General features: G+C 51.4%; 1 long non-coding RNA gene across 1 annotated transcript; it reads left to right on the forward strand.

The window, feature by feature from the left end:
• The first annotated feature begins 1,229 nt into the window (after nt 1–1,229).
• On the forward strand, nt 1,230–18,705 carry LOC122452527. Its single transcript, XR_006272734.1, has 4 exons — nt 1,230–1,363; nt 11,648–11,720; nt 15,711–15,831; nt 18,649–18,705. It is a non-coding gene; the product is annotated as an uncharacterized LOC122452527 (long non-coding RNA).
• Nucleotides 18,706–18,998: the final 293 nt, after the last annotated feature.

Here is an 18,998-nt window from a genome sequence, read left to right on the forward strand (position 1 = left end):
AACTAACACTTTCACTTTTTCTTTGGAGGAAAAAGGAAGCACAGAAAGGAAGAGCTGGGTAGGGGCTGGAATGGGATAAGGGTGATGGCAGGGCAAGCACAGGCTGGGAGGAAGATGAGGAATTTGGCTCTGGGCTCAAGAGCAGAATCCGTCAAACAGGATACAGGGATCCTCACCTCCTTAGGTGCCCTCCTTCGGCCTTTTTGGCTGCACCCTCAGGCCTCCTTGGGCCTCCTGTCCTGCTTTCTGCAGGCTCCAATCTGCCCTCTTTCCTAGAATCCATCCGTTTGCAGGGCGCTGGCTCAATATTCCCCAGGAGAGATTTGAATTGGAGCAATAATTAATTGCGAGAGAGATGGTGCCTGGTGGGCTGTGGTGAGGAGCTAAACAGAAGAACTAACGGACAGACTGACAGCCGCCTGTGGACCTTGTGCTCAGGAGTCCTCAGGGGCCTGGCTGCCTCCCACCCCTGCACATCCCATCTCAACTACAAGAGAGAGAAAACCAAGATCTCAAGAGACCAAAGGTCAGGTTCAAGGCACAGAGACAGAACCTTGGCCTGGGTGGCTGGGCAGAGCAGCTGCTGTGCAGGGTGAAGGAAGGACGTAAGCTCTGGGCAGAAGGCCTGAAACTCTTCGCCATGTGTGCCTTTCTTGGGGATCACAGTGGTTGGGACTGTGTGTTTTGGAGGATGTTGATTGAACTTCTCATGGAATAAAGAGGGGCTGAGCCGTGAATGGCTGGCTCTATTAACATCTCAAATCCTGTTGAATGAATTCATGAATTGAATCTCAGAAAACAGCAGACAGAAGAGTGTGTCATCCTTATCCCTTGATTTGTAGGTGATCAACCCTTGAGAAGCGAATGGCTACCCACTCCGGTATTCTTGCCTGGAGAAGTCCATGGACAGAGGAGCCTGGGGGGCTGCAGTCCATAGGCTTGAGAAGAGCTGGACACGACTGGGAGACTAACACTTTCAACCCTTCTGAGTACGTGCTGTATGCCTGGCCTGTGTGGGCTCTGGATGGGGGTTACCTTCCCTGGACGTGGGGGCACCACGGGCTCCAGCAAGCACTGCACAGACCCGAGTTCAAATGTCACTTACCCTGAACAGGTCATTTCTCATGGAGTTGGTGTGCTGATCAGCACCATTTGACAGAGAGGGAAACCTGAGTCTCCAAGAAGCTGATCTCTTGTCCGAGGGCCCGTGGTCAGCGTGGAAGCTAGGACTTGAACTCTGGTTGATGTGACTCCAGAGCCTGTCCCATTCACCAATACAGCGCTGCCTGATCAATGTGTTCTAAAGCAGGGGTCCACAAACCCTAGCCCACGGCCTGTTAGGAACCAGGCTGCACAGCAGGAGGTGAGTGGCTCCCCATTACTCTCATTACTGCCTGAACTGTCCCCCCAGCACCCGCACCCCCACCCCACTCCATGGATAAACTATCTTCCACGAAACCGGTCCCTAGTACCAAAAATGTTGGGACTGCTGGTCTAAGGGAAGCTGATGACATCTGTGGCAGAGCACAGGAGGAGTACGGGGGACTCTGGGTCCCATTGTGATCCTACTCCTGAGTCCAGAACCAAATTCATTGTCCTCTCCCCAGCCTGCCTCCCACACTGTCACCCCGGCCCTGTCCCAGCCTTAGGCTAGCCTCCAGCCCCCTCTGTGCCTCCTCCGATGTGGATCTAGTTTGATACAGGAGACAGCAAGGCATCCTGAGCGTTAGTCCAGGCTGCAACCGTGACCCTGAGTAAATCACTTCCTTTTCTGGTTTGTTTTCTCATCTGTGAAGTGGCCTCTGCCCTTGACTCAACCAGATGGTTCAGACTTAACACTGTGGGAAGGAAACTGACCCAGAGATGCCTCCACCCATTGTAAAGGGCCCAGAGACTCAAAGTAGAAGCCGTGGGGAGTGGGAGGGGAGGGGTGGGAGCTCTCCCCCTACCCCCAAGCTCTGTGGCCTTCCCGGTAGCTCTTACTCCACATCCAGGGAGGGGAGCTGGCACAGGGACCAGCTAATCGTCCCCAGACAGCCAATCATTCTGGCCAAGTCTGAGGACGCGTTCCACTGTCATTGTTAACACTTGAGTTACCCCTTAATCCTCCAGACTCAGGAGGCTGTCCAGATGAGCCTGCCTTCCCTGAAGAAGGGAAGTCATGGGGAAGAATTCAAAAGGAGCAGGCTGGGGAGTTCAACACAGGCTGAAACGGAGTGCTGGGAGGGGGTCCTGGGGGCCGGGAGGGAAGAACATGGGCTTGGTCCCAGTTTGGCCACATGCTGTCTTGGGCAGGTCCCTTCCCATCTCTGCTGTCCTGGGCCTCTGCGGAGGGCTCCCCCTGCTCCGTCCATCCTGGGCACATATGCAGCATGAACCTGCATACAACAGACACCCTGCCCATCTAGCTCCTGCTAAAACCCCCATACCCAGCTCCCAGAAGGGTCCCAGTCCACCTATGCCTCTGGTGTTCTCTTTCTCCTCCCCCACCTCCCCATCCCATCCCTCGCTTCCCACCTGAACCAGGGTCCCTGTCATCCCTTGTGGTCCGAGCAGAGGGATGACATGTCCACGCTTTGCAGGACTCCATCCTTGGCCAGTGACCCAGGACCCCTCGATGGTGTGAGCCCCTGGGCGGGGTGAGCCGTGCATCCGGACGGTGACAGCAGGAGGACCAGACGACCTTACCCAGAGCATCCCGGGCTGCGAGGCTTTAATTTATTTAATCAATTCCGACCCCCAGGCTGGGGAAGGAAAACTGCAGGATATTAAATCTGTCTCTCTCACCAATCTGTCATAGGCATGTCGGAGCACACTGATTCCCCTCAGTCTGCCTTTATTAACTATCTCCTCCGGGAGCTGCTGGCTCTGCCAGGCCCGGCCTGGACCCTGCCCAGGAGCAGTGAGCAGATTGCAGGTGGAAAGGAGGGGCGTGGGGCAGGGGCACAAGAACCATTCAGGGGACAAATATAACAAGGCAGTGTTTAGCATTGGGAGGCAAGGACTTTGAAGCTCATTTGTAATTTAAGTCCTTCCCTTTAGGGATAAGGAACCCAAGTCTGGAGAACAGTGTCACCCTGAGTACAGCCAGTTGGGGGCAGGACTGGAACCAGAATCCAAGATTCCTGACGCCCAGGCCAGGGTTCTTTTTATTTATTGAGTCAACATGTTTTTCCTGGGTGAGTGCTAACTGGTGATAGTATTGATTGTTCAGTGGGCCCAGTATTGGGTTCCAATTACTGCTGCAATGAATCACCACAGCTTAGTGGCTTTCAAACAACACAGATTTAGTATCCTGCAGCTCTGGAGGTCAGAAGTGTGAAATGAGTCTCACGGGCTAAAATCAAGGTGTTGGTTGGGCCGTGTTCCATCCTGGAGACTCTAGGGGAGAATCCATCTTTGTGTCTTTTCCAGCTTCAAGGGGCTGTCTGCATTCCTTAGCTTGTGGTCTCCTTTCATGTTCAAAGTCAGCAATGTCTGCTGGCATCTTCCTGACACAGCATCACCTTGACATTGACCCTCCCACCTCCCTCATCCACTTCTAAGATCCCTTGTGATTACTTTGGACCCACATGGATAATCCAGCTTAGTCTCCACATCTCAGGGTCAACTGATTAGCCACCTTAATTTCATCTGCAAACCTGACGCCTCTTGCCACATAAGGTATCACATTCACAGATTTTGGGGATTAGAACTTGGACATCTTTGGAGGCCATTATTCTTCCAACCATAGACATCCTCATGGATCACGCACCAGGCTGAGAATTTTACATTCAGCACCTCACTTCATGATGATAACTTGGTAAAAATCACTGCTAGCTTGTTCCCGTTACATAGATGAGAAAACTGAGCTTCAGGGACGTTGAGATTTGCTAAGCCACATAGCTAGTTAGTGATAGAGCTGGGATTTGGACTTGAGTCCACTTGAGCCCAGAGGCCACTCTCCCCTGCTCTGCTGCTGTTGGGGTGGGTCACATCCAGGGAGAGGTAGTCTGGACTTGGTGCTATGGGTCTACATGAGAAGGGAAGACTCAGCCTTGGCCCACAGAGCCAGGTGAAGAAGCCACACTTTGAAAGAGGGGGGATGTGGACAGTACCCCAGACTTTGGGAGGCACTTTTGGTCCTAAATAATTGAGAGTCCTGCCCCGCCTCCTTCCCCCCAGCCCACTCTCTCATATGATTTATTTGCTCACAAAATTGAAGGCCTTCTTCCCTGGTACCATTCTCTATTTAGCTTAGACAAATACTTAACATCCAGATCTGACCTTAATTTCCCTAAATATCAGGGACCCTGGAAGATGGAGAGCTGGCCCAGTGGGTGAGGGTATCAGTGTATCTGGGATGGGTATGCTGCGACCCCTTACCTGGGTAAGGACCATGTCTGCCCGTGACCAATCAGGTGCATGGCTCCCCCTCCTTCTGTCTACACCTGTCAGGTCTTCCCACCACTGAGGCTGCAGGAAGAGATGGGAGGCAGATGGCAGGGTCCCAGCCACTCTCAGTGCCTGTTGCATTCTGGACCAGGGTCTCTGTCCAGGGGTGATGGGGAGAGTAACTACGGAATCCAGCCCCCTGGGACTCCCTCCCTATAGGGCGTGGCCTGGGGGAAAGGGGAATGCAGAGTGGCCAGAGAGAGTGAGGGGCCTCATGCTAGCGCTGCCAGGAAGAGGTAAGGGACAGGGGCTGGTGACTCTGTTGTTTTTCTCCTCTTCCGCACATTTGTTCATTGACTCACTTCATTCATTAAGAAATGTTTCCTGTGCTGGGCCTGGGGATCAGAAATATAAGTCCAGGGACTTTCCCAGTGATTAACGCTCCGAGCTTCCGCTACAAGGGTCACAGATTCAATCTCTGGTCAGGGAATTAAGATCCCACATAATGCCATGTGGTGCAGAAAAAAAATAAGAAAAAGAAATACAAGCCCAGTGTTGCTTTGTAGGGTCTTGTGTCCCAAAGTTTGGCTGGTGACAGGAGGTGTATAGAGACATGAATGAGGCGGGGATGGAGGGAAGGGGAGAGGTCAGGCTGTCCTCGTACAAGAAGAGTGACCAAGCTGAGTCCAGAGAATGAGTTACACAGGCTCCCTGCCAGCGGCCACCTGTCTAAAGGAGGACAAGGGGCAGACAGGACGCGGGGCTGGGGATACTGGCTTGGGGGCCTGGATGGTGCAACTGGGAAGCCAAACGGTTGGGCCAGCAGGAGGTTGGGGCCCTGGGGTCCTATTCTCAGATCCTGCCTCTGAAGCCAGTGTCAAGGTTCTCACCCTCCTGCCTGCCTCCACCCAGAGCCCATCCCTGCTTCTGTCCTTCCCATTTGAGTAAATGGGTCCCTGTGGGGAGCAAGGCCTCTACAAACCAGGGAACATGGAGGATTGCCGGCCATCCCAAGAAGCTAGGAGAGAAGCAAGGAACAGACCCTTTGCCAGAGCCTTCAGGAGGAACCAAACCTGCCAGCACTGTGATTTTTGGACTTCTAGCCTCCTGAATGGTAAAAGAATGAGTTTCTGTTGCCTTCAGCCACCCAGTGTGTATTTCCTGTTACAGGAAAGTAACACACCCTTGTTACGATGGATGAAGAACTCTGAACGTGCGTCTGCGTACACCATGGTGCTCAGTAACTCCGGCTCCCTTAGGTCTCCTTGGTGCCGAACCTCTGCCTTTACCATCTCCTCCTCCCCTCCTGGTGTCCCCATGCCCTCCCTCTTTGGCTTCTCAGGCCAGGCCTGTCTGAGCTGGGGCTGTGACTCAGGCCAGAGCGATTCCTGGCCCCACGCTGAAGCCCGCCAACACCTCATTATCAGGCAGAATGTGGTGCAATTTCACCCATGGACAGCGCTGAAAGCCCGGCCTTTGCTGGGGTAATGGATGGGCCGGAAGCTGCTATTGGTGCCTCCCACCCCCTCCTGGGCCTGGCAAATCTCTAAAGCACCCAAGAAGCTGGCACGCACATGCTTCACAGCTGAGGCGCACAGATAAACCTCAACAGAACGCGGGGCTGTTTGGTCCCCGGCCCGGAGCAAAGATCAGGAAATTAATGGGTCTTTCTGTGGGCAGCGCCTCTTGGCCGGCCCCCGCTCCCGCCCCGGGGCCTCACTCCCGCCTGCCCATCTCTCCCTCCCAGGGCTTTGTTTTCTTTTCCCCTTTGTTTCCTGTTTGTGATAAACAAGATTCATGCCAGCCCAACTGGGCCCTGTCACCCTGCCCAAGGCTGGCTGTATATCTCAGTGATGAGATGCTCTGGCTGTAGCCATGGCCGGTCACCGGCTCGGCAGTGAGGACCTGACAGGGGGCGAAGGCAGAGGTGATGGGGGCATCAGGGAGGCAGCAGAGCACCAGGTCTCTGTTCAGGGCTGCCGAGCACTGGGCACCAAGGGGGACACTCAGAAGTGAGGGTGGCCAGGCACCTGGGGATTAACCCTCTCTGCCCTGACAGCTGGCAGTAGTTTGGTTCCTAAAGCTGCTGTAACACAGTATCACCAGCTGTTGTTGTTTAGTCAGTCAATCATGTCCCACTTTTTGTGACCCCATGGACTGTAGCCCACCAGGCTCCTCTGTCCATGGGATTCTCCAGGCAAGAATACTGGAATGGGTTGCCATTTCCTTCTCCAGGGGATCTTCCTAACACAGGGATTGAACCTGAGTCCCCTGAATTAGCAGGCAGATTCTTTACTGCTGAGCCACTGCTGGGAAGCTTACAAAACCAGATGTTCTCTCCCAGTTCTGGAAGCCAGAAGCCCAATATCAAGGTGTCAGCAGGGACACCCTCTCTCTGGAGGCTCTGGGAAAAGATGCTTACTTGCCTCTTCCAGCTTCCAGGGTGGCCAGCCATCCTCGGCATCAGAGACTACATCACTCTAGTCTTTGCTTCTGACTGCACCTGGCCCTTCCCCTCTCAGATCTGTGTCTGCACACAGCATTCTCCTCCACTTGTTTCTCTTCTCTACTTATGAAGACACCAGTCACATTAGATTAAGGGTCCACCCTACTCCGGTACACCCTCATCTGAGCTAATTACATTGGCAACGATCCCATATCCAAATGAGGTCACATTCACAGAGACTGGGCGTTATGACTTCAACATAGCTTTTAGTCTTTTGGCCATGCTGTGAGGCATGTAGGATCCTAGTTCCCTGGCCAGGGATCAAACCCATGTCTCCTGCGATGGAAGCCTGGAGTCCAAACCACTGAACCACCAGGGAAATCCCAGGATTTCAGCACATCTTTTGGGAGTCATGATTCCACCCGTAATAGCTCCCAGGTCTCCCCGAGGTCTGGTCCTTGCCTCCTTCTCTGTATTCATCTCTCATCTCAGCCCTCATGTATCTGACATTCGCCATCCTGGTAACTTACCATTCCCTAATGGTCACTCCTCTGTATGTGTCGTTCCTCTCCTTGGATGCCTGGCTCATGTCTAGCTGCCCGCCTGTGCCCCCCAGGACGGGCCAACCGGTGAATGCCTCCTCATCCATCAAGATCAAGCTCAGCTGTCACCTCTCCCAGGAACCCTCCCTGACCCTGCGCCTCAAGCTCCCTTAATGCCTGTGCTTACCTGCACTGCAGCTTGCTGCCCGCAGGGTGGTCTTAACTCATCTGCCCTGCCTCCTCAGGCCCTTGGCTTATAGGCTCCGAGTTGGCAGGCTCTGTGTCTCCCCTCTGTGTCCTCAGCATACGCATGCCCAGTGACTCATTGCGTGAAGGATTCTACCCAACAGCACTTACTGAGCATTTATGAAGTCCTAACGCCAGATGCTGTCCTGAGCCCTGTCTTTGTCTTAACCCTTTAACTCCCACAATAACCCTACGAGGCAGGTGCTATTGTTATCCCTATTATACAGATGAATAAATGGAACTCAGAGTGGTTAAGTCACTTGCCCAAGGTCTTTGTTGTTGTTGAGTTGCTAAGTTGTCTCTGACTGTTTGCAACCCCAAGAACTGCAGCACGCCAGGGTCCTCTGTCCTCCACTGTCTCTGGGAGTGTGCTCAAATTCATATCCATTGAGTCAGGGGTGCCACCTAACCATCTCATCCTCTGTCATCCCCTTCTCCTTTTGCCTTCAATCTTCCCCAGCATCAGGGGCTTTTCTAATGTGTCTGTTCCTCACATCAGGTGGCCAACGTATTGGAGCTTCAGCATCAGTCATTCCCAAAGAATAGTCAGGGTTGATTTCCTTTAGGATTAGCCCAAGGTCTAATGATGGATAAACTGCAGAGGTGGAGATATGACTCTGGCAGCGTGAGGGAGGCCCCTACCCTTCCTTGAAGGGCCACACAGATGGGGAGCAGGAGGACAGCATGTACTTCAGGGTTCAGGGAGACACCCAGAGCATCCGTGTGTGATGTGTCCCTGCACCGAGGAGAAGGTATTCTTGCTGGGGTCCTTCCTCTTATCCCTGAGGTTGTGATGACCCCTGTACCTCTCCACCCTGTTCTTTTCTTTAAAATTTTATTTATTTGGCTGTGTCGTGTCTCAGTGGCTGCCACCTGCAGGCTTAGTTGCTCCATAGTATGTGGGATCTTAGTTCCCTGATCAGGGATTGAACCTGGGACCCCCACACTGCAAGGTGGATTCTTAACCACTGGACCCACCTGGTTCTGACAGAGCTCTGCCCACCTCACAGCAGTGGGTCCCTACCAGCTGAGCCTCTGTGCCCTGCTTCAGCACACCAGAGTGGCCAATCAGTGATGCTCAGAGAGAGGCAGCTGAAAAATGCCCCAACTCACCACCAGGAAGGAGGAAAGCTTGGCTTTGGGGTCAGACTGGCTGGTGTTTCAAGCCCAATACTGCCGCATATTAGCTGTGTTACCTTGGCCCAGTCACTCGAGCTTTCTGAGCTCTTGTTTCCTCAGGTCTGCAGCGGTGAAAACAATGAGGGAAGCTGTGACAGACAAGTAGGGAGCAGGCCCAGAAAGCCAACAGGCAGTTGCTCGCAGCCATCCCTGCCTGTCCCAGTCTCTTCCTCCTGAGGAGGCTCAGCACCATCCTCCATGGGGTGATGGATGCAGCTTCCATTGCCTTTGCATTTAATTCACTTACTTAAATTTCAACTTTTTTTTTTAAAGAAATGAAGCAAAACACAGATAAACAGCCATTTAGAATCATGACTCCATAATCCAGGAATTCTCCTTCCCATGCAATCTGTTCAGCAATTATTTTGTGAGGTGGGAGGGAGAGCATCATGGGAAACTGCAATATGCAAATTCTGAGCTGAAGGAGAAGGGTGGGCAGGGGAAGGAGAGGAATGCCCAATTTCTCCAGAAAGGTCTTTCTTCCCAGAAACGTAGTCATGTGTCCTGGTTCAGGAATACAACAATCTGAGTCTCTGTGAACTCCAGGGGAGAGGTGTCTGCATGCCAAGTTGGGGGTGGGGGTGAGGGACAGCCATGTGAGGACAAAGGTTCCCATTTACAGGTAGTAAAATGGCCAGTGGGTATTCTTGGGGCCAGCTATGCTCAGGGGCCCAGGAATTGCCTGGGTCACCCATCCAATGGCCTTGGAAAGAGCTGAGCTTAGGGTAAGACTCTGGCTCTGTCACTTGCTGGCTCTGACAGCTTTGGCCAAATCCCTGAGTCTCTCAGGACCTGTTTCCTTGACTGTAAAATGGTAACAGCATTACTTAGCAGTACTTGGAGCTGGGTGGTGAGGACTGAGAGAGAATGAGCAGCAGTGTTCAGCATCACTTCTGGCCCCTGGGGAAGGGGCTGAACTCACAGCAGCCTGGTGCCAATAACCTCAGACAAAGGAGAGACCACTGCCTTGGCACACTGCCGAGAGAAAGCAGAGGAAAGAGCCGAGAGTTCTGCACGAGGGGTCGGGAAAGGCTTCCCAGAGGAGACGGCATTCCCATAGCATTCCCCTGGGAGATGGAGTTTGAGCTGGAACTTGGATGAGGATGAGCTGGATTCCTGTAGCTGGGGGAGGCACAGGAAGAAAAACCTAGTCCTGGAAGCCTCCTGCAAGGACCCTGGGAAGGTTAGATGTGAGCTTCCGCACAGAGGGCTTGTGTGCATGAGCGGCTCAGTGCACATCACCTTCACATAAGACATGGAATACAGCCATGTTCAACATACGTCCTCGTCTTCCCTCTTCTCATCCTTCTTTGCGAGCAGGGGTGCATGTCCCCCTTGCTGTATTGCTGCATCCCCCATGGCTGAATGCACAGTAGGTGCTCAGTAAGTGTGGACAGAATGGACCTCACCCCTCCTCCCACCTAGCTGAGCTGATGGGAGGCATGCAGGTGAGCAGAGAGAGCTTCTCCATGTCTTGGAACTGGCCTTAACATTTGAGCATGACTAGTCCTGGTGCCTACTTCCCCTGCACTCTGGCGTCCATCATCTGACCACAGTTACTGCCTCCCTAACCCACCCCTTAGCTCCTGGCTGGAGATGCAGGGATGCTGCTGTGGCCTTGCTCCCTGCCTCCCACTTCCCTGGGAAGGAGCCAGGCCAGACAGACTGTGCTGGGCACCAGGACGGGCTGTGCCAGGGCCAGCACTGTACTCTGAGTGACAGAGGATTGGCAGGTGGGAAGTTGGTCGATACACAGTTAAAATGAGGTGCAGAAGATACTGTGACCAGGAGGACGCTTTGCCTCCTTACACAGGGTTTCTGGATGTCTCCTTCAATCACATTTATCCTGAGCATCTATCCTTACTGAGCTCAGGGCTGGGTGCTAAGGATCCCAGTGGTCCTTGATTTCCAGGGCTGTGGTCCACCAAGGGAGGCAGATTATAAAGGAGAGGGTAATGCAGGGAAGAAGTGCTCCCATCCTCAGGGAAGTTCAGGTGTCCCTACCTGGGGGCAGGAGGTGGGGGGTGGAGGGCGGTTCATTGAGGAGGTGACATTTGACTTGGGCCTTGGTGGCAGCATAAGGTAAGTCCAGAGGAAGAGGCAAAGAAGTGTACATGAGGAGAGGGAACAGGCTTTGCAAAATGTGGAGGTGTGAAAGGGTGTGAAGCTGGGGTCACCTGCCTTCCAACACATCTTTGTGGCCCATGTAGAGGCACCAGCTGGTGCCACAGCTTTCTTAGAGCTAGTGGAGGAGGAACAGGAGGAGAGAAAAAGCACCCTTTCTAAGGTTTGAGGCCACTGGCCACTGACATAGAGGTGTAGGCATTTTCAGAGATCAGGGAGCATCTGGGTTCACAAAGAGAGTTTAATTTCAGTGCCAATTCAGCTACCTGGGAAGGCTGCACTCCCTGTGTGTGTGTGGGCAGAGGGGGCAGGGGTAGGTGGTGGAGGGTAGTGTTAGGGAATGTGCTGGGAAAAGATTTCTGGTCAACCAGGACTCAGTGGGAAATAGTGCAGTGATGGATTAGTAATGTCTGCCAGGTGAACACTGAGCAGGGGGCAGCCCTGCTCCCTTAGTTTCCACATGCGGAGATGGAAGCCCAAGGACACACAGAGCCTGGGGGAGATGCAAGATCTTCTCTCTCAGTCCAGGGCTCTCTCCATTATACTGCTGGTTCTCGAAACTGAACATGCACAGGAATCAGGAAGAGCCTCTTAAGTCACAGATTCCGGGTCCCACTCCTAGAGTTTCTGATTCTGAAATTTACATTCTTTTTTTAGATTTTGTTTGATGTGGACCATTTTTTTAAAGTCTTTTTACTGAATTTGTCACAATAATTTCTTCTGTTTTATGTTTCAGTTTTTTGGCCAGGAGGCATGTGGGATCTTAGCTCCCCAACCAGCGATTGAACCTGCATACCCTGTATTGAAAGGTGAAGATTTAACCATTGGACCACCAGGGAAGTCCCTGAAATTTACATTTCTAATAAACTCCCAGGGAATGCTTCTGCGGCTGATCTGGGGACCTCACTTGGAGGACCCCTGCTCCACACCCACCTGCTGGGTTGAAAAATGAAAATAACCTAATTTCTGAAAACTGGGGAGAACCACACCCTCCTGAGCTCCTAGGGTTGTAGTGAAGAGAATATAAAGTCAAGTTTGGGAATGTCTCTGTAAAGCAAAAGCAAGGGTAAACCTTGGCTGCACAATTGGACCATCTGCCAGACATTAGAAAGTCCCACTTGAAAAGAAATAGCAATGATGCAGCATGATGGAGGTGTTAGCTAGTGCTACGGTGGCCATTGCTTTACAATATGTAAGTGTATCAAATCAACACATTGTACACCTTAAACTTACGCAATGTTAGATGTCAATTACATCTCAAAAAAGTCCTGTTGCAATTCGATTGGGGTTGTGAAGATCCTCTGGAGGGGGGCATGGTAACCCACTCCAGTATTCTTGTCTGGAGAATCCCATGGAAGAGCCTGGCGGGCTGCAGTCCTTAGGGTCACACAGAGTTGCACACGACTGAAGTGACTTAGCACTCATGCATGCATCCAGGCCACAGCTCAGACCAATCAGAATCCCCAGGGTAGATCCAGGCTTCGGGGTTTTCTAAACCTCCCTTGGTGATTCTAACGTGTGGTCAGCCTTGAGGAAGAGTGAGGAACTTGTTGAAAATGCAGCTTCATCTTCAGTAGATCCAGGATAGGGCTGAAAGTATGCATTTTTAAGAAATGTCCAGGTGTTGCTGATGCTACTGGTCCGTGGACCATACTTTGAGAAGCAAAGTCCGGAGGAGAGAAAGAACCTGCTACTATCATCTCTGAGGCTGGGCACATTCAGGCTGTTTTAACTAGGCAGTTAATGGTTCATCCTCAGGTTTGCATCCTCCCTCTCTGTTACCCGTGTTACCAGCAGGCCATCCTGAATAAAGCACTGTTCCCATCATCTCTGCAGCCCTGCCTGTGGGCATCCAGGGACCACTGCAGTGCTCATTGCCAAGTGCAGCCCCTGCAGGCCCCAAGCTGCTTTGTCAGGCAGGAGCCAAGCACGCCATCCGCCACCCCTCATTTCCTTCATCTCCATTCTGGTCTTTAGCAAATAGCGTCAGATATGATAGATTTTTGTTTGCAAACCCAGCCTCAAGGCTGGAAATTGACATCTCCGTTTCTCTGTTGCATCCTTTTTATCTCACTGCCTTTTTGCCCATGATTTCCCCTTGTCAGTTGGCCACATGGTGTTTCAGCCAATCCATGCATTGACTGAGCACCTACTGTGTACAAAGAGGATGACAGTTTGCTCTATGATGTTGAGCAAGTCTTTTACTCACTCTAACTGTGCAGCTTATGGGTCAGGACCTTTTTTTAGTCACTTAGTGTCTTCTGATCCTAGTACAGTACCTGGCAAGTAGACTGTTCAACCAGCATTTGGTAAATGGATGCTGCTGAATGAAAGAAGTCAGGACCTCTGAGAGCCTCAGTTTCTTTGCCTGTAGAATGGGAGTGGTAAGGCCTGTTTCATAAGGGTGTAGTGAGGCTCATTATTAGTGGGGAGGCCTCCCACTTTGGCCACCTGATGTGAAGAGCTGACTCATTGGGAATGACCCTGATGCTGAGGAAGATTGAAGGCAAAAGGAGAAGGAGGTGGCAGAGGATGAGATGGTTAGATAGCATCGTCAACTCAATGGACATGAATTTGAGCATACTCTGGGAGATAGTGGAGGACAGAGGAGCCCAGCATGCTATAGTCCTTGGAGTTGCAGAGAGTTAGACATGGCTTAGTGACTGAACAACAACAAACTGACCCAAAGATATAGAAGAAGCAAGTCACTGGAGAAAGTGAAGCTAGAACCCAGGTCTATTACACCCAGAAAACTCTCAGTGCAAGAGAACCATTTGCTCTCAAGGAACAGTGGCCAGAGTGGAAGTGAACCTGGATCCAGAAGTCATGGCCAGGAGGAGGGCCTGTGAGTTGGAGAGGAAAAGAGCCAGGGTCAGCTTCAGATCTGGCAGAGGGATATAGCCCAGGAGCCAGGTCAGCATTGGCATCTTTGAAAATTGTCTTAGCAGGTAGGGAAGCCAGAGTGAGGTGTGAGCCTTCCTTTCCTTTTCTGGAGATTCTGCTCAGAAAGGTTAGCCAGCAAAAGTGGGCACTGATGCCAAGCTAGAGGTTGGCATGCTGGGGCCAGGTCCCTGGTACAGAGGAGTCCAGTCTGGGGCAGGCTTCTCTGCTGGCCAAGTGCAGTTCTTCCAAGGGGCATCCACATTGTCCACCTCTGCCTCTGAGCATCCTTTGTGCTTTCCAGACCCTTGTCTGTGGCAACCTTTCCTAGCATCACTGTCCCAGGCGAGCTCAAACTCCATCTTCTGCTTGGATGAAGGGGTGAGAGGGCGTCTTGTAGGAGCACAGCCATGAAAGGCTACAGGTTGATGTCATTGCCGAGACCAGGAAGCTGGGATTATGCATCTCATTGCAACCAGCCCTCCCGGGGCCAATCTACAGTCTAGTGCCTGGTGCTGCAGGATGTCCTGGTATAGGATAAATGTGCTAACACCAATGCAGGTGCATAAAGACACGTTAGTTCTTCCCCTTCTACACACCCATAGCTGTGGGACCCTTTCCTCATTGCTCTAAGTCTTGCTTAATGTCTAAGGACTTTAACTTCCTGAGATTCAACGAATTTATAATTCTAAGCATCCTCAGTTCTAGGTGTCCAAAATTTTATGATTAAAGGGTTCCAAGTTTACTTAAACTCTTTCAGTTCAAGTGACAGAAAATCTCTTCCACCTGATCTCATAGAAGAAAAGTCCAAAAGTAGACTAGGACTTCAGGCGTAGTTTGATCCAGAAGCTCAAGTCAAATCTCTCTCTGTCCCAGTTCATGGTGACATTGAAACACTTTATTCTTAGAACTGACATGGTGGCATTGTGGCTGCTAGTAACACAAATCCAATAGCTTCTTAGTTCCAAGTCCTGCAGGAAAAGCAGTCTCTTTCGGGCTTCCTCTAACTTCTCATATCAGGCCCAGCAATTTGACAAAAACCCCAGGACTGAATTCTCACATGGCTGGATTTGCCATGAGTCTATCCTTGAATAAATCCCTGTAGCCAAGAGGATGATGGAATAGCCTGATTGGCTTAGGCCTGGGTCACATGTATGTTGCCCCCACTCCAATCACATGGCCTGAAGGGGAATGGTGGTTCTCTGTTGGAAACCAGTGAGCAGCTAGCAAAAGGATGGTGAACAGATGCAAGAAGGCAAAAATTAAAAGTGTCCCCACACTGAGACTCTGAGGCTATAGAGATGAGTGATCCTATGAGAACTTGACACAAAGATTCTGGGGATCCCTTAAGCTCACCTCTCAGATTTGGGACAACGGGTGGGACTGGGAGATGGGGGTGAAGGTAACTCTTCACTCTCCCAGGTTAAATGAATTCCATGTCCCTTTATTCTTCTTTACATTCAATTAGTAGAGCCTGAGTATTCTTACATCTCTTCTCCACTGTTATTTTGAAAATAGCATGGCTATGTTTCCTATGGGGAAGGTGGGGAGTGAGCTGAAGGCTCTGTGATTAGTGGCTGTGGGGAAGGAAGCTGGGGTGCCTGTCTGGCAGCTTTGGGGGGCAGTCAGTTATCAGTTTGAATTTGTAAGAGGAAAGGTAGAGTCTTAAGCACAGCATAAAGGGTTGAATCAACTCAATCCTCAATCAGCATTGAGGATTGGCTTTAACTCCTCACTCTCTGGATTAGTATTTCACATTCACACCCTTGCCAGGGCTACATGAGTCTACTTCCTCACCACTTGACCCTGAGCTTGGCCAGGTGACTTGCTCTGGCCAATGGGATGGTAGCAGATACAATGAGAGAAGAGGCTTGGGGTGTGTCTATGTGGCTGTGCTTGTCCTCTTTGCACTCCTGCAGTTGCTGGAAAAGGAACTTCACTGGGGGTACCCATGGCCTCCGACATGACACATGGAGACGTGAGCTGGTTCATGACCTGAAGCAGAGCTCTCCAGCCAGCGTCTAGACCCATGAACAACATGTAAGTGTTAATGTACTGAGTTAAATACTGAGATTTCTTTTCAGCTGTGCTGGGTCTTCGTTGCTCTGCATGTGGGCTTTCTCTAGTTGCAGTGAGAGGGGGCTACTCTCTAGTTGTGGTGCACGGGCTTCTCATCAAGGCAGCTTCTCTTGTTGTGGAACATGGTATCTAGGTGCTCAAGCCTAGTAATCATGGTGCACGGATTTAGTGGCCCTACACCACATGGAATCTTTCTGGACCAGGGATTGAACCTGTGTCCCCTGCATTGGCAGGTGGCTTTTTAACCACTGGACCACCAGGGAAGTCTACCACTGAGATTTTGGAGTGGTTTGTCATGCAGTATTATGGTGATAGCTGACTAATCAAGGTGGCAAGGAGGACAGGCAAGGCAGAAAGGCAAGGCAGGACAGGCAAGAAAGCTCTGGGTGCAGAGAGAGTGTGTGTGCAAAGCCCAGCCCTAAACTGGGACCTTGGGGGCCCCCAGGATTAGGAATTGGGAGCCCAGGATCTACAGTCTTTCTATAAAGTGTCATATGATCATGGGAAAGTCAGCCTTCAATGAGCCTTTGTTGTTGTTCAGTCGCTATGTCATGTCCGACTCTGCAACCCCAAGGACTGCAGCATACCAGGTTTTCCTGTCCTACACTATCTCCCGGAGTTTGCTCAAACTCATGTCCATTGAGTCCGTGAGCCTCAATTGCCCCATCCCTAAAATGAGAAGGATGTCTGCCTCTGACTTCTGAGCTCAGCGTCCAGGTCCTGGAGGAGATGGTCCTAGAACTCCAGGCTCCACAGCTGCTCATGATCTGCCCCTCCCTGTCCCCAGCCCCTGCCTGGGAAGTGCCCACCCCCACCCCTCGCAGAGTCTTCACATAACCTCGCACTCTATGCACGCTCACACAACAGACTTTTTATAGAAAACAAGTCAGACTGTGACAAATGCAGAAATAGATGTGTGAAATCATTTTAGGAGCAAAGAGGAGAGAGAGTTGAAGACTCTCTGGGGGAAAGGGTGGGATGGGCTGGGGGTGGCTCCATCATAGAAGGCCTGAGTTGGGCATTGAGGATGAGAGATATTTCAGCTGCTGCAGAAGAAGAGAAAGAGGATTTCAGGCAGATGGAAGGTTGTGAGTAAAGGCTGAGAGGCACGAAGGAGCCTGGTGTGCTTGAGAGATGACAGGTTAACTCTTCAACTAGGATTAATTCAGGGCTGCCGGGGGTGAGGAAGGGGGCTACTGGTTGACAGGGTTGGGGAGAGGCCATTGAGAAGAAAGGCCTTGAGGGCCATATGCAGGGTCAGGACTGTGTCCTGCAGGCAATGGGGTGGGGTGGGGGCATGGAAAGATTGAAGCAGCAGACCCTCTTTCAGGGAATATCAAGCATCATCAGGGCTTCCTGCGAGCCTGAGAGCTCTTCTGGCTTCCTCCAGCCTCCCAAATCAGGTCCAGAGGAGTGCAAGGCTTAGATTCAGGGCTTTTGTAGGCTGACCCTGGTCTGCGCATATACACAGAGGGAATAGAAGGATGAGAAGGTATGGGGAACGTAACAATTCAGGGAGGGAGATAAAAATCAGCTTCGAGTTTTACAGGAAAAACAAAGAGGAAAAAGCATTTGCCAGTCAATCCACCCAAGGCCAAAGCCAAAAGAGAACAGACCACACCACCTCTGGCCCTCTTGCCTTACGTGTGATGAGGTGCTACTGTCCCCAACAGGGAGGAGGGACAGGAGAGTGTGGGCTCAGAAGTCAGTTGCACCTTACAAACTCTGATCTCTGAGTCATATTTTCCTCAAAAGGGAGGTGATTACTCTCCAAGGGCTATTGTGATGATTAAAGAAGACGGTGCATGTAAAACACTTGGCATGGGCTTGTCACACAGTAAGTGCTCAATCAATGTTTACTGTGGCCATTATCAAGGGAAGGAAGATGTGTAAAGGAGGGAAAGAGGGGGATTTGGGGATGTTGGGGAAGAGATAGGACAGGAAACAAGGAGGAGGAGTGGGGGGAGGGTAAGGACATGCCATCGGCCTGCATCCCCAGGCACAGCCAACCCTGCTGGCCTGGCCCCCAGCTACTCCCATGTGACCGTTAAGACTACTCACACATTCCTTTTGCATCCTTCCTCCACATCTGTCACATGGCCCTGGATGCCGGCAAGAACAGCTGTCCCCAGACGTGCAGCTGCAAAATGAGGACCCTGCGGTGTCATGAAGGACACAGAGGCCATGGAGGGGTGGCCAAGAGGACAGTTCTGTCAGGAGGCAAATACACCACTGCAATCCCTGTGCTGGGTGGGCCTCAGTCTCCCCATGGGAAATGAGAAGCTAGGAGATGATGTGGCATTTTGTATCGGGGATGCCAATCCCATGATATGTCTGTAGCCAGAGGCCTTGGCCCCTACATTTGGTCCTGGAAGGTACAGGTAGGACCCTGCCCTCCTGGGTCCCGGGACCTGTCCCACTATTTTTTGGGATGGCCCTTCTAGTTGGCATGAGTGAATCTCATCAGACAAAGCAATTCTCAGACTGGAATGTGAGCTCTGTCTTAGGATCTCTCCTTGGGTAGATTGGGATCAGAGATAGAGGCAGTGACTTCCCTAGGGATGAACAGGGGGATGAGTGTAGTTGTTTTAGACCTAGAATGAGACTTAAGTGCTACTGTTGGGGTCTCTGAGAGTGGGCACTCAACAGGGACCAAGTTCACCAGGGAGCAATAAACTAGATAAATGTGGTATCTTTGACATCAGGCAAATCTTAGCTCAAATCCTCTTCATCACTGACTCTTTCTGTGACATTAACCAAGTCTTTTATCCTCCCCAGCCCACCAGATTTGAAGAGCCAACTCATTGGAAAGGACCCTGATGCTGGGAAAGATTGAAGGCAGGAGGAGAAGGGGGCAACAGAGGATGAGATGATTGGATGACATCATCAGCTCAATGGACATGAGTTTGAGCAAACTCCGGAAGACATTGAAGAACAGAGGAGCCTGGAGTGCCACAGTCCATGGGGCCACAAAGAGTCAGACATGACTTAGTGACCAAACAACAACGAAAGATGAGAATAAAAATGTGGTAAAGAACTTGGGCTATGGAATCTAACTGCCTAGGGCTGAGTCTTCAGTACTTACCTGCTATGTGATCTAAAGGAGCTTATTCTCTGAGCCTCAATTT

Source organism: Cervus canadensis, chromosome 13, assembly GCF_019320065.1.
Source record: "Cervus canadensis isolate Bull #8, Minnesota chromosome 13, ASM1932006v1, whole genome shotgun sequence".
Lineage (NCBI taxonomy): Eukaryota > Metazoa > Chordata > Mammalia > Artiodactyla > Cervidae > Cervus > Cervus canadensis.